Source organism: Eulemur rufifrons, chromosome 15 (genome assembly GCF_041146395.1).
Source record: "Eulemur rufifrons isolate Redbay chromosome 15, OSU_ERuf_1, whole genome shotgun sequence".
Classification (NCBI taxonomy): Eukaryota; Metazoa; Chordata; class Mammalia; order Primates; family Lemuridae; genus Eulemur; species Eulemur rufifrons.
The window spans coordinates 36,118,672-36,133,967 of record NC_090997.1 but is presented as its reverse complement, the minus strand read 5'-3'; positions in this window follow the sequence as shown (position 1 = coordinate 36,133,967).

Genomic DNA, 15,296 nt, shown 5'->3' with positions numbered 1-15,296 from the left:
TGGCACAATTCCCTGGGGTGATTAGGCAGCTATCTGGTGACAGGTTGATTATATTGAACTGCTTCTTTATTCAGTCTATTAATGCCAATTCAAATGCTAATCTCTGGAATAGGCAGTTAACTCTGAATACAAATTTGCCTTCCCTGCATGCATTGCTTCTGCCAAAAATACCATCCATGGACTTATTGAATACCTTATTCACTGTCATGGTATTCCACACAGCATTGCTTCTGATCCAAGAACACTTACAGCAAAAGAAATGTGGCAGTGGGCCCTTGCTTAAGGAAATCACTGATCTTACCATACTCCCCACCATCCTGAAGCAGCTGGCTTGACGAAGTGGTAAAACAGCTTTTTGAAGACTCTGTTAAAGCACCAGCGAGGAGGCAAGATTCTCCAGAAGGTTGTATATGCTCTGAATATACAGTGTCTAATATATGATATTATTTCTTCAATAGCCAAGATTCATGGGTCCAGGAATCAAGGGGTGGCACCACTCCTTACTATCCCTAGTGACCCACTAGCAAAATTTTTGCTTTCTGTTCCTGCAACTTTATGTTCTGCTGGCCTAGAGGTTTAGTTCCAGAGGGAAGGATGCTTGCTTTTATCAGGTGATACAACAATGATTCAATTGAATGGGAGATTAAAATTGCCACCTGGCCACTTTGGACTTCTCATGCCTCTGACTCAACAGGCAATGAAGGGAGTTATGGTGTTGGCTGGGTGACTGATCTTGGATTACCAAGGGGAAATTGGACTATTGTTCCACAGTGGAGGTGAGCAAGAGTGTGTCTGGAGGTCCTTAGGTCCTTTAGTATTACCATGCCCTGTGATTAAGGTCAGTGGAAAACTGTAACAATCTGATCCAAGCAGGACTACTAATGGCCCAGACTCTTCAGTAATGAAGATTTGGGTCACCCTGCCAGGTAAAGAACTATGACCAGCTGAGGTGCTTGACGAAGGCAAAAGGAATACAGAATGGGTAGTTGAAGATAGTTATAAATAGCAACTATGACAATATGACTATTTACAGAAACAAGGACTAAAATTGTCATTTCTTCCTTATTTTATTATGAATATGTTTATGTGAATATATACATGTATGGTAAATATCTTTCCTCTCTTATTCCCTTATCATGCAACATCAGTGTATTTAAGTGTAACTAAATATTGTTAATTTTACATTATGGTATCTCAGTTATGGGATATCAAAAAAAGGGTAAACACCACTCAAAGACTTTTTACCTCCTTTTCTGGGGAAGGGATTAGTGTGTTTTTGGTTGTACATAGAATACTTGTGTCATGTTAGGTAGAATTACAACCTTGTTTTTGTCTTTATTTGGAGATTAAATATGGTTTAGGGAGATGTGTACGAGTGCCAAGCTGACAAGGGGTGAACTTGTGAAGGTTAATTTTATGTGTCAGTTTGACTGGCTAAGGGGTGCCCAGAGAGGTAAAGCATTATATCTGGGTGTGTCTGTAAGGATGCTTCCAGTTTTGAATCAGTAGAGTAAAGAAGATCATGCTTTACTCTGTGAGTGAGCATCATCCAATCTATTGTGTGAGTGAGCATCATCCAATCTACTGAGGGCCTGAATAGAATAAAAATTTGGAGGAAGGGTGAATTCATTCTATCTGTTTAATCTGGGACATCCATCTTCTCCTGCACTCAGGCATCAGCGCTTCTGGTTCTTGAGCTTTTGGACTTGGACCAGGATTTACCCCATTGTCGCCCCATCCCTCTGGTCCTCAGAACTTTGGACTCGGACTGAATTATATAAGCTTTCCTAGTTCTCCACCTCACAGACAGCAGACTGTGGGAGTCTCACCTTCCATAATTGTGTGAGCCAATTCCTATAATAAATCTCTACCTATCTGTCTGTCTATCTATCTATCTGTCTATATCCATCCATCCATCCTATTGATTCTGTTTCTCTGGAGAACCCTAATCCAGGAAATATATGACTTTTATCAGGCCTGGGGTATAGGGAACTGCTGGAGGTGCTTCTAAGCTCATAGGCCAGTTCCCACAAACATGGGCCAGAGAGTGACCCTCTACTTGCCATTCTGATGGAGATCAAGCCTTCTCTCCTAGCAGCAGCAGCTTGCATGTAGTAACACCTTGTGACAGCTTAAAATAATTTTTGGTCAAGTAAATTATAAAACACTCATTGAGGTCCTGTGGTTTAGGGGAATTGATACATGATGTATTTAGAATTTAAATGTATGAAACTTGAGGATTTCATAGATGTATTTCAATTACCTATTATGTCTATAATGTCTATAATCATGAGTAATTGAGAACTGGGTAATCTTCATTTTAGGTATGTGGTGTACTCTTTGTCTAACATTCATCTATCTGCATCTTTGATTTACCTAGACCCTTTCAAAAAGAGTTTCTCTTCCTCACAAACTCCTGCGTTAGAGAAGAATATTTATGATTCTTTTTTCTAATCTTATTTTATGTTGTCCTAATTATAATTATGTATAGTCTAATTATATATATCACATTAACATTAATTAGATGAATTTTCTTGAAGGGAAGGACAAACTTATAACACTTTTATCACTAAGAACAAACTTTGTTTACTGTTGGTACTCAATGAATGTATATTGATGATGATATAATTTATAAAGCTGAGTGTCTTCTTTATTTGGCTTCTTAAGCCTCTTTTCATTCAAATAAAGTGTCTAGAGATATTTTATAAAACTATTCATATTTCCATATAGTTTCCTTTTGCTAAGTCTCATCTAATCTGGATATGCAATAGGAAGTGGCATTTCTGGGAAATGTAGTTGTGCAACACAAATTCTCAAGAAATTATCTTGGAAATTCAGGGGTTTAGAGTTTGGAGGGGGTAGCTTGACTTGATGAGTTAGTAGAAATTCTTGTAAACTTGTAGAACTCAACATTCTATTCCTTTCTGAATAATTTACTGGGGCTATAGGATTCCTTCTCTCCCCTTCCCCCGTCCCTTCAGTGAGATACTGCCTTGCATACTTTGCTACTCTTTGAAGCACAGTTGTTCTCCGATAGTTCATTCTTAACATTTCAAAGAAGCTTCAGATGTTTTCCTTAGGTTTATTAATCATAAAAGCATTATAAAACTTTTCCAGACAAACTCCACCTGGCCTCTTTTTGTTTGGTCCTTCTGTAATCCTGATTACTCAACATTTGTGTATGTTTCTGTTTATGTTTGGAAAACCGCATATTGATATAGGGAACTTTTTTGGTTAGGATTATTCAAAATCAACTAAAGTAACAATATACATTGAGAGATGCATTTGTTGCCACTGCCTGGTACTAAATGGAATAAGTGAAACAATGAACCCATTAGAATGCCCTTGTGAAGCATCACAAGCTTTGGGGACCTCTCAGCAGTCCCTACTCAATATTGGAAAACCATTTAATGCCACTCTAAAACATTAAGACTTGCAGTTTAGGTTTGAGACACTTGAATGAGTAAGCAAAGCCCTGAGTGGAAATGATATATCATACTTTTTGGTCTTTCAAAGATAAAATCACAGAACCATAGAATATTTAGAACAGGGTCTAAAAACAGCTGAACCTTGACCTCTGAAGATCTAATTATTCTGACAGAGTATCTCAGAAAGGGCATCTGTTTATTTTGCTTATCAAGTCTGTGTTAAGAATATTCATTTTTGAATGACATTAAATACTTTTCTCATCATAGTCAGAACATGACTAAGAATGAACAACCTTCTATATGTTACAGTTATTTTAATTTGCAAGTATTAAACAAATGCATTTTATTTCTTCCTTCTCCCTTAAATCATTTTTCCTTTGCAGTCTTCTACTTCTAAAGCTGGGTCTTGAGGCTTACAGGTTCAGGATAAGAAGACAGGTAATGGACTTCTTTAACAAGACAGAAGAATTGAAAGACAAGGCTTTGTGAAGTTGAGAGTTTCCCAGTCTCCTTTAACTTTGATTTTACCTGCCAAAGGGAAATTCTGGAGAAATTGGGTCACAGAGTTTTCCCATAGTGAAGAGAAGATATCCCTTCCCATATGGCATGTGACTGAGCTATTTCCCTCTCTGGAGTTTGGCCTGAAGAGGAGAAGTTGTGTTAAACAGTTGTGTGGGAGGCTATTTCATTCTGGATTGGAAAGAGATTGCCTTTTGGGCTAACCTTGACCAATCTGGGACTCAATCACAATAAACTGAACTTGACTATGCAATGTAGCTAGGTGGAGCCCTTAAAGTTTAGTTTTCCTGGGTTTGTTTCCCAACCCTTGTACTAAGGACCCAAGAGTTCTTGAAAATTCTGGAAGGGGGCCAGATGCAGTGGCTTACACCTGTAATCCTAGCACTTTGGAAGGATCACGTGAAGCCAGGAGTTCAAGACCAGCCTGGGAGACATAGTGAGACCCTGTCTCTACAAAAAATAAAAAAATTATCCCAGTGTGGTGTCATGTGCCTGTAGTCCCAGCTAGCTACCTGGGAGGCTGAGCCAGGAGGATTCCTTGAGCCCAGGAGTTTGAGGTTGTAGCGAGCTATGATCATACCACTGCACTCTAGCCCAGTGACAGAGTAACACCCTGTCTCAAAGACAAACAAACAAATAAATAAATAAAAAGAGAGAGAGAGAAAGAAAGAAAAGAAGAGAAAATTCTGCATGGGGAACTTGTAAGACAGCTTCATAGAGAGCCAGTGGGGCTGCCTGTGTCCCAGTTTGAGATTGTTACAGTTTACACCTGTTGTTTCAGTAGAATTATAATAGGCCTTCCTCTCACTCTCACAAGTATCTCTATATGGGTGATAAATTATTTTGTCAGCCTAGCAAGCAGTCTTGCTGAACTGGGGGACATCCTGAAGCAGAGGTAGGAGGTGGACTGTTGGGCCAGATGGTTGGATGTAGGAAATGTCACAGACGTGAGGAGCTCCACAGCACTGCTGAGCACTGAGCTGAGGCTCCATTAACCAGGGAATGCTACCAGGCTTTTAGCAAGCTAGCAACCAGATCAAGGAGGATTCCAGAAAAGGAGTTCAGTTATGAATGCCAGCAGGTGTTCCGGGGAACTTTAGTCATTCTCGGTCCACACATAAACCATAGGCCTTCCCCGTATGCCCAGATACCATCTAGAAGTGCAGAGATGTGTTACGTGCTTGTGTGCTGCACACATGAATGTGATGGAAGGCTGAGAAATCTGTATTTTCTAGACAGGTCAGAACCTTACCTAAAGGGACTGTTTCAATTATTGAATTGGGCTAAATTTTAAGCAATATTGAGGAAAGTTAACTTCCTCCCCTCTAACTCTCTGATGGAGGTTTGTGAGGAAGATCAGAGCAGTTTCAGTCAAATTAAAGGAGTTACGTTTTTCTTTGAATATCTAAGTTGCACTATGCAGGTAAATTTATGACCCTACTACATGTATGCAAAAGTAGTCTAGTGTACTGATTTAAAAAATGGGCAATGTAATCGGTCTGTTTGGCCCCAAATACCAGTTCTGCCAGTTACAAGCTATATAATCTTGGACTAGTAACCTAACTTCCCTAAAACTTTATTTTTCTATGTGCAAAATGAAAATGATGATAATGTCCAATTCTGTGTATTGTGAGAGTTAAATGAGATGTATGTACTGGATATGTATTATATGCTCAATGAATGTTAGCTGTTGTTATTTTCTATCGTTGCAATTGTGTACCTTTTTACTTTTGGTCACTTATAGTTCATGTATTTGTATCAATCTCACCTCTACCTGTAGGAATCAAGCTCCTTAAGGGCATTAGAGTTTCTTTGATTTGTAACCCACACATGTTAAATTCTCTGTGTGCTAAGGATTATCAATAAATGTCTCTTCAATTTGTTGACCATACAAGGCTCTAGTTGTTGATAATAAAATACAAGTCATTTTTAATTCTCTCCTTCACTTTCAATATTCAATCTATCAGCAAACACTGTATTTTCTGCTTCCAAATTACACTTAGATTCCACTTACCTCTCTCCATTTCCATTGCTACCACTTTATTTCAAGACACCTGGATTCTCCTCATTTGTGTCCTTATTTCCATTCTTGGTTCTCTCCAGTCTATTTTTTTTTTAACATAGTGAATGAAGCATGTACAATGTAAATCAGATCACATCATTTCCTTGCTTAAAATACTTCAAGGGGTATCCTATATTTTAAAATAAAATCCAATTTTTTTTTTTTTTTTTTTTTTTGCTGTAACCTATAAGGTCCTAAATCAGGAGCTGGAAATTCAAATGCCCATGGAGGCCAAATAGGCAACATAAATGAATGAAAAGACTGGATTGGGACAGTGGTAAGCAGGAGGTCACAGGTCTTGTCTTGAGGAGGGGATCCAGCTGGTTGTTGCCAGGTAAGAATGCAGGCCCATTACTGACAGATATTTTAAAATTTTTCAAACTCTAGACATTTTGATATGATATCTCCTCATTTTCAACTTTTGGCAACTAATTTAAGAAAGCACACAGATAGCTGTGAACCAGATCTAGGCCTGAGGCCTCTCTGTTCTGCATGATTGGGCTCTCATGTAGCTTTCTAAACTTCTCTTCCCCATACTCTGCCATTGCCTTCTTTACGTTTCTTGAAAATTCTGTGCTCTGTTTCACACCAGGGACTTTGGACTTGCTCTTCAAGGATTACTCTTCCCCTCTATAGTTTGCAGTCTTCTTATCCTGCAGGTCTCAGTTTAAAGTGGCAGCTCCTCAAATAGGCCTTCTCTCATGGGAGTCCCTAACTCAGCTCAGGTACCCTAGAAAGCAGAAGCTGAAACAAGGGTTATACACTAAGCTTTATTTGGGAGGTATAATCCTAGGGCTGTATGACTAAGAAAAAATAGAAATGCAGAAGGATGGAAGAATGGGAAATTATGCAAGGTGAAGCATCTTCTAAACCACGAAGAAACACAGCTGGTCACAAGGTACTGACTGTATGAATACACATTTTCTTCTGTTAGGTATTCTGTGAGAATTACCAATCTGGAGCTTCTTATTTTAACAACTTGGATTGGGGATTCTCAGACAACATGAGTGGTGTATATTTGCTCATTAAACCTACTGAAACCTGATTTGTGGTAAGGAATTCTCAGCATAGGCTATTTTTTTTTTTTTTTTTTTTGTCATCCAGATCCAGGCCAAGATGGATAAGTGTCCTTCTTATTTTCCTGTGCCTGTAATTTGTGTTTGTTTTTGTGGCTGTTGTTTATTTGGTTGGTTTTTTTCTTTTCTCTTTTTAGGTTCAAGAGTTCTAACTTTATTCAGGGGTGTTAGTTCCAGATCCTAATCTCGATGGGCCTGAGGTTTAGTATCATATCCCTATCTGGCCATTAAAATCTATTGGTTTCTGAGACAAACACACTCTTCACACCCCAGGAACCTCATTGTCAGCTTATACTCACTGCTCTGGTTTTCTCTTCTCTCTTTGTTTTTGGGCCCTAGAGGTTTTCTCTAGTTTCTTTCATGCTCAGCTAGGTTTCTAAAAGAATGTTTGTGTTATGTTGGCTAGAATTTCTGAGTATCTCGTGTTGAGGAAATTTTCATGGTTATTCAACTATAGTTCAATATTTTTGGAAACAGACATCACACGTTGAAATTGTGCACTTGTTGGTCTGTCTGCCCCCACAGACAGTGTGCTCCACAAGAGCAGGAACCTTGCCTAAGTCCTGTGTCTTACAAAGTGCCTGGCACATAATTGGCACTCATGATATGTCAAAAGAATGAAATTCAATAACGTTCATTTGGAATTCAACTCTGCTCTGAGTTCCATAGGATAGTGACTCTGTTTTACTCAGCTTTGTTTTTCCAGGCAATTTAATACAGTTGCAGGAACAGAGGGGGTATTTTTTAGAAGTGTTTGTTGCTCAATTTATCTTTATATTGAAAAGCAATTATAAAAATCAATGGTACCTTTCAATTTAGTTATTTTGGGAATCTTATAAGAGATGGATACTTACAGTATTATTTTTCAACATTTTCACTGATCCCTGAAGCTATAAGTAATTTTTCCTCTGTATATTTCTTATAGCTCTTCTTGCTTTGCCTATTTTGTTATGTATTTGCCTCATCTCCATTGCCAGACTATAAGCTCTTAAGGCCAGTTCTTGTCTGATTATTATTATTTTTTTAATCTCCTAGTGCAGGGTTTTTCGACCTTGGCACTATTGACATTTTGGGCCAGATAATTCTTTGTTTTGGCCATCTGTCCCGTGCGTTGTAGGATATTTAGTAGCATCCCTGGCCTCTACCCACTGGATGCCAGTCCAACCCTCAGTTGTGACAACCAAAGATGTCCCTAGGCATTGCCAAATGTCCCCGGGGGCGGGGCAGCAAAATTTCTCACAATTGAGAACCACTGCTTTAGAGGGCCTGGCACAGAGCAAGTGCTCCACGTTTGTTTTTTACATAAATTCTACAGCAGATTTTGATTGAATCCCATAAAGGGAAACATGGGGTTTACATTTTCTCAAGGAAACTGGTCTAGTGTTGGGCCAGCCTTCTTGTTTGCAGGTCTGAATTGGCACTAAGATAAGCTAGGCTCCTGTCACCACTCATTGTTAACTCCCCCTCAGAGCCTGTCCTCTCATTCTCATCTGCTTATTTATAGCTTGAAAACATCTGGAGGTTTATGGTGTCGGTGCGTAGCTTAAGTCTGTTGCTCCCATAATGCATGTATTCATTTTCTGACAAATGCTGTCGGTCAATTTACATTCAAATGCACCTGTTTTACAGGCGGCAGAATTTCCAAGCATAGACACAAAAGTTTAGAATACTTACTATTTCTTAGCATAAATGAGCAAAATTTGGCCGCGGAATCATAACTTTTTTTTTTCTTTAGCAAGGCTACAACTAATTAAATCAGCAACTTTTGAAAAGAATTTCTGCTTTCTTATTTTCACATATTTGACAATGTTTTCAACAGTTTAGAATTATGTATAAAAACCCAAGCAGTAAAATATGTTTTGTAAAAAAAATGTTTATGTTGGAAACAAAGCTTATAACAAGGAACACATTTTAGGTAATGAAAATAATTTTAGGCAATGGAAATTGACCCAGCAGCACCGTTGCCTTCTCTTTCCTTTCACCCTCCATTCCCCCTCTCAACACTGGCTCCCCATCATTTCTTCTACTGTGGCTGGGAGCAGTGGTGGTGATGGTGGTGGAGGGTACAGAGCCGTGGTGGGGTGATAGATTAAACTTCATTATCCCCACTTGACAATTGAGAAAATAGGCTCAGAGGGACTAAATGATTTTTAAAAATCATCTTGCTAGTTGGGGTCAGAGCAAAGTCTCCTTTTTCCCAGGGTTTTTTCTACCATAAGACATATTCAGATAGTGATGTCATATTCTAGCTATTGCTAAGGAAGTGCAAGAAGTGTTTCTCTGGCTCTTATCACTTAAGATCAACAGCCTCAGAAAGGCTGGAACCTTTTCTCAGGTAAGCCCTAAGGGAGAAAATATTTCTTCCCTGCATCATGCAGAATTTCCAGTTGGACCCAAACACAATCAATGGCTCAGAGGAAAATGTCACAGGAGAAAGCTACAGTAAGTAAATGCAATGATATAATGTTATAAATTGTTAAGACATTTGTAAGGATGAAAGAGCAGGAAAAAACCCAGATACAGCACAGAAACCAAAGCAACCTTAGTTCATTTTGAACAATTATTCGATCACCTTTTTTCTTTTTCCTGTGAGCAAATATTAAGAGGAATTCAGCTACTGAAATTGAATGCCAGACCCACACCACACAAAGTTCAACTGTGTTCATTTGCTTAATTATTATATTATCCTGAGGCAAATTCATTGAAATTCTGAGTAATAACAAGAAAAGCAAGTCACATGTATCTTCGAGTCTCCACCTCAGCAAAATATTGGAAAACCACCCCAATGAGAAATGATTTTAAATTATTTTCTTACTATAGAAACAAAATGTCAATATAAAAAATTTAGAAAACATAAGGAAAGATAACCATTGTAATTATTATGGTTCACATATTTCAGATATGTGCACACACATACATACATATATGTATGTATCCATGGTGAGGCAGGGAATATTGTTATCTATTTCTATTTGCATATCTATGTCTATGGCTATATCTATATCATCTATGTCCCAATAAGGTAATATAATACTTTTAATGATGTTTTATTACCTGCTGATTTCACTTAACTTTCAGTGAATTTTTTTTCCAATTCATTAAGTAATTTAATATTCTTCTCTAATGTTATTTTTAGTGGCTGAAGAGTCAACAAAGAACTTGTAATTATCTTATGGAGGTCAATTTTCTTTTTTAAAAAAATTACTGCTTTGTAGTAGTAATAGTTTGTCTCACTCTACCTAATGATTCTAATTTCCGCATTCATTTTTATGTTACATTTATTTAACATATAGCTTTTTAAAGAACTTTCTCCATCATTTCACCATGTGATTGACTTACATCCTAGTTCTCAAGGTAGGTGACTAGAAGGAAAGCATTGAGGCACAAAGTTTTCAGATATTTCATCATTTCAAAAACACTTTCCTGTCCCTTATCATTTGTTCCACCTCTCCCAGGAGGTGAATTATTACCCCATTTTCAGATGAAGGAAATACAGAATGCAAATATTAAGCATATGAGTGCCTGCTCAGCTGTCAAATGGATACCAAGTTCAAGTGTTTCTGAACATTTCTTACCCTGAATTTTTCATCCTGAGTGTTTGACCTTTGTGATGGCAGTTCCTGTTACTGCCTGTGTTGGCCTTCAGCTGTTGCTGCCTGGCTGCCTTACTTTCTTTATATTTTTCCCTTTAATTATCAGATAGGCAAGAACCACATGCTGATGAGTTTTATTAATGAAAGCAAGGATGAAGCCGGTTTTCCAGTGGTTTTTGAACTGATTGCCTCATGCTGGCCTTTCTATTAATAGTTTCCTTACTTTTTTTCTTGCTCAATTTTTAAAATTTATTTATTTATTTATTTATTTTCCACTTCCTGCTGTGATCATTACGATATTTTTAAATCTCAATTGCTAATAGTATACATTAATATTATAAATTCAATTCTTTTCTTAATTATCTCATGACACCAGTGGAATTCCATGTGATTTCCATGTAAAGACTCAGTTGGATCCAGAGTTCAGTTCACAGATATTTTGAGATGATAGTAATAATAATATTAATAATTGAAATAGCAACTAACATTTATTGACTGTCTATGTGACAGATAGTAATTGCTAATTTTTTTTTTTTTTTTTTTTGAGATAGGGTTTTGCTGTTACCCAGGCTGGAATGCAGTGGCTTAATTATAGCTCACTGCAACCTCCAACCCCTGAGCTCAAGCGATCCTTCTTCTTCAGTCTCCCAAGTAGCTGGTACTATAGGCATGCATCACCATGCCTGGCTAATTTTTTTTTTTTTTGTACAGATGGGGATCTTGCTATGTTGCCCAGGCTGATCTCAAACTTCTGGCCTCAAGTCATCCTCCTGCCTTGGCCTCCCAAAGTGCCGGGATTATAGGTGTGAGCCACTGCACCTGGCTAAGAAAGCCCCTTTTTAAGAGTTAACTGTATATATCTATACAGTGTTTATATATAAAGTTACAAGCTTTGTGGAGAAAATGCATTTCTGCATGGCTCTATGACCAATCACTGGCTTTCTGATTCTGCGTATATTTCTTGGAGAGTAAATGTTCCACTTTGTTTTCAAAACTTGTTAAAAGTCACCCATTACAGCTAAGAATCAGAGTATTGAGCAAGAGTAGAGTAAGACTCTGGCATAGGAAAAGAAGCAGGAAATATGTGCAGGAGAATGTTATCTGACCCTGTTGAAAGGTAGCATGCTTGTGATCTGTAAGTGTGTGTAGAATATGGCCCTGTAATAACTTTCAGGGTTAAGTTCCAAGAACCTACTTTCAAGCTTATAGGCAGGGAAGTGGGAATTTTATACTTATATGCATGTCTAATACATGCATATAAATGCTTACTTTGCTCAAGCAAATGCAAAAATAATATTATCCTATAACTTTTTTAAAACCTAGCCTTGCTTTCTTTTTTTCTGAAGCAGTTGGAAAAATAAATAATTTACTATTTTATGACTATTTCTAGGTGTGACGGTATTCATTTTATTAATCAACAGAACAGTGTTTATTTTATTATGAATATTTATAGATATTACAGTGTTAGCACTATTTCTTTTAAAGTTTTGTAAAATCTAAATACAAGAATAACTAGATTAATAGAAAATTCAAGTATTTGCAAACTGTAAAACCTGATTTTATCAAATATAATACAATCTTTTTTTTTTTTTTTTTGAGATAGGGTCTTGCTCTGTCACCAGGGCTAGAGAGCAGTGGGGTCATCATAGCTCACTGCAACCTCAGACTCCTGGGCTCAAGTGATCCACCTGCCTCAGCCTCCTGAGTAGCTGGGACTATGGGTGTGAGCCACCATACCTGGCTAATTTTTCTATTTTTTTGTAGAGATGGGGTCTTGCTCTTGCCCAGGCTGGTCTTGAACTCCTAGCCGCAAGTAGTCCTCCTGCCTCAGCCAAGTGCTAGGATTACAAGCATGAGCCACTGTGCCTCACAATATCATTTTGTTGCCTAAGAATTAGCTAATGCATGATTTCCTCTCCATTGTTTTTTGTTTTTTCTTGTTATTTGTTACATTTTTGAGATACATAGCTCATAAACATTTTAAAATTGCTTATCAAATCATAGACCAAAAGTATATTTTTAGAATGTAATTTTAGAATTTCATTAAGCAGTAAACTCATTCATCATAAAACATCATGCATTGCTTGTTTTAGAGGAAATACTGAACAGCTCATATCTTTTGCTTAAAAATAGGCTTTTTCTTTTTTTTTTTCCTTAAAGCAATTATCTTCTTTTCAGTCCAATTTTCTCTTCTCTGGTATTCAACAAGACTTCAGTTCCAATGAATTTTTATTTTACCATGCTGATCATGAAATTACTCCACTTTTTTTTTCTATCTGCCTCCAAAGCTGTAGAATTTTAAATGTTTTTTGGTTAGAAGCATATATTAATATATTCAGGGGTAGTGAAGTCTATACACTCTGACTCTCAGTGATTGCTAAGAACAGACTACCATGACTGTTGAATGTAAGAGGCAGTTAAGTGGTTAGGAACATAAATTTGGAACCAGATTTCCTGGATTGAATTTCGGTTCTCATATTTACTAACTAACATGTGACCTTGGCCAACTCATTAACATCTCTGTGTCTCAGTTTTCTTGCCTGTAAAACGGGAGATAATTATAATACCCACCTCATAGGTTATTGTGAGAATTAAGTGGGTTAATCTATGTCAAGCCCTTAAAACTCTGCCTGGCTTAAAGTAAGTGTGGCATGGATATTTTTATTATTATCATTAAATCTATTAATTTCCTTTGAAATATTTATATAATTTAAAGGAAAAAAAGCAAAATAATTAATTCATAACTGAAGAATTTCTACAATTTTTAATATGTAGTAATGATGGCTCAACTCTGTTCAGAGAGCCTGGAAGCATGTTCTGTATGCTCTGAAGTTTCCTTCATCTTTTCTTTAATCTTTTATATGTTCATTTGCTCATTCAGTCATTCTTATTTATTGAACACTTAGCATGGTGCTTGGGTAGTCAGCAAGGAGCAAACAGAAAAATTATCTGCTACCTGGGAGCTTATAATCAAATCTCAGAGGCAGGCAATAAATGTTAACAGGGCATGTTTGATTAGAAACTCATCTCGTGGCACCTTCCGCATCGTTCAAAACATCATTCTGAAGCAAATGTCCACTTTTCTCTTCACTAGTATGTTAAATAACTTATTAAATAACTTATTTTTGCTTTTAAAAATCACCATGCTTATTTAAAAGAACAAGGTGGGAAAATTTGGTTTTGGAAATGAGTATAGAGATAATGGGTCAATGCTCTTTTTTTTTTTTTTTTTTGGTTTTCTTTTTGTAAATGATATCATTCAGGGAGATGAGACAGTGAACATGTATAGTTAGATACGTGATTTTTTAACATTTTCATTATGAAAATTTTGAAATATGTACAAAAGCAGAGAGTGTAGCACATTAAACACCATGTGTTCGTTACCAGTTTCAACAATTACTAACATTTTACTAATATTGTTTCATTTATCCCACCCACCACTCCTCTTTTTTTTTTTTTTTTATTTCAGAATATTAGGGAGAGGGTGGGTTACACAGGTTTTGGTTACGTTGTTTGCTTTTGTACAGTTTGAGTCAAAGTTCTAAGTGTGCCCTGAACCCAGATAGTGTGCATTGTACTCGTTAGTTGTGAATTTAGCCATCCCCTTCTCCCCGCTCCCACCTACTTGATTTCTGTTGAGCTTTACTTCCACACATGCACATAAATGTTGATCGATTAGTTCCAGTTTAGTATTGAATACATGTGGCATTTGTTTTTCCGTTCTTGTGATACTTCACTTAGACTCAATGCTCTTAATTCATTTGCCTTTCCCCACTGATAGCATTAATCTATCTTCTTATTAAAAAGTTTCATCATGACTCATTTTTGAAGTTGGGAAATTCAGCTTTAGCTGTTAGTTTACCAGAGGTTCTCAGAATGATCACACTTAAGACTGTGGGAAAGGATGCAGCTGAACAGTAATATATTAACAATATGTGTTGAAACATCAGTTCCTTGTTGACTGTATACAAAACACAAATTTCTAATAGTTCTCAACGGCACCACTTCCTCTGTGGATTATGTAGGAAATGCTTTAGCCTGAATAATCATTCCCAGGGGAGGAAAGCCTTCAAAATAAATTGACTTTATAGAGTGCGTGTGTTAGAGAGAGAGAGAGAGAATGGGAGAGAGAGTCTGATTATTGTAGAGTACTGAGTCAGTCATGCACATATGCCTCATATAATTAAAGAACGTAATTTGACGGTAGCAACAGTATTTAATTATATGAAATACTCTGTATGCTGTTTCTTGTCACCACATTGTTTAAAAATAAACTAATAGCAACAATGGACAGCTAATCCAAAGGTTAAGGAAAACAATGGTGGGGGACTAGGCTTTCATAAAACAAAACAAAACCGAAAACTCTAATTACCAGGATAGTTGCAGAAGTAACTCTATCGCCCTTTTGATAGAATTATCTAGGCCCATAAAGACAAAGTGGGTTATTTCCCCTCAGTTATCTCGACATTTGGCTACACTGTTCTCTGCTTCACTTTGGTTTGGAGACATCTATAAAGTGAACCCTTAATAGTGGTGCAATGGTACATTTCCAGAGTTCTCTTTAGTGGTTTTCAACCTGGAGCTGTTATGTGTGGTATGTGTGGGAAGTGTGTGTATT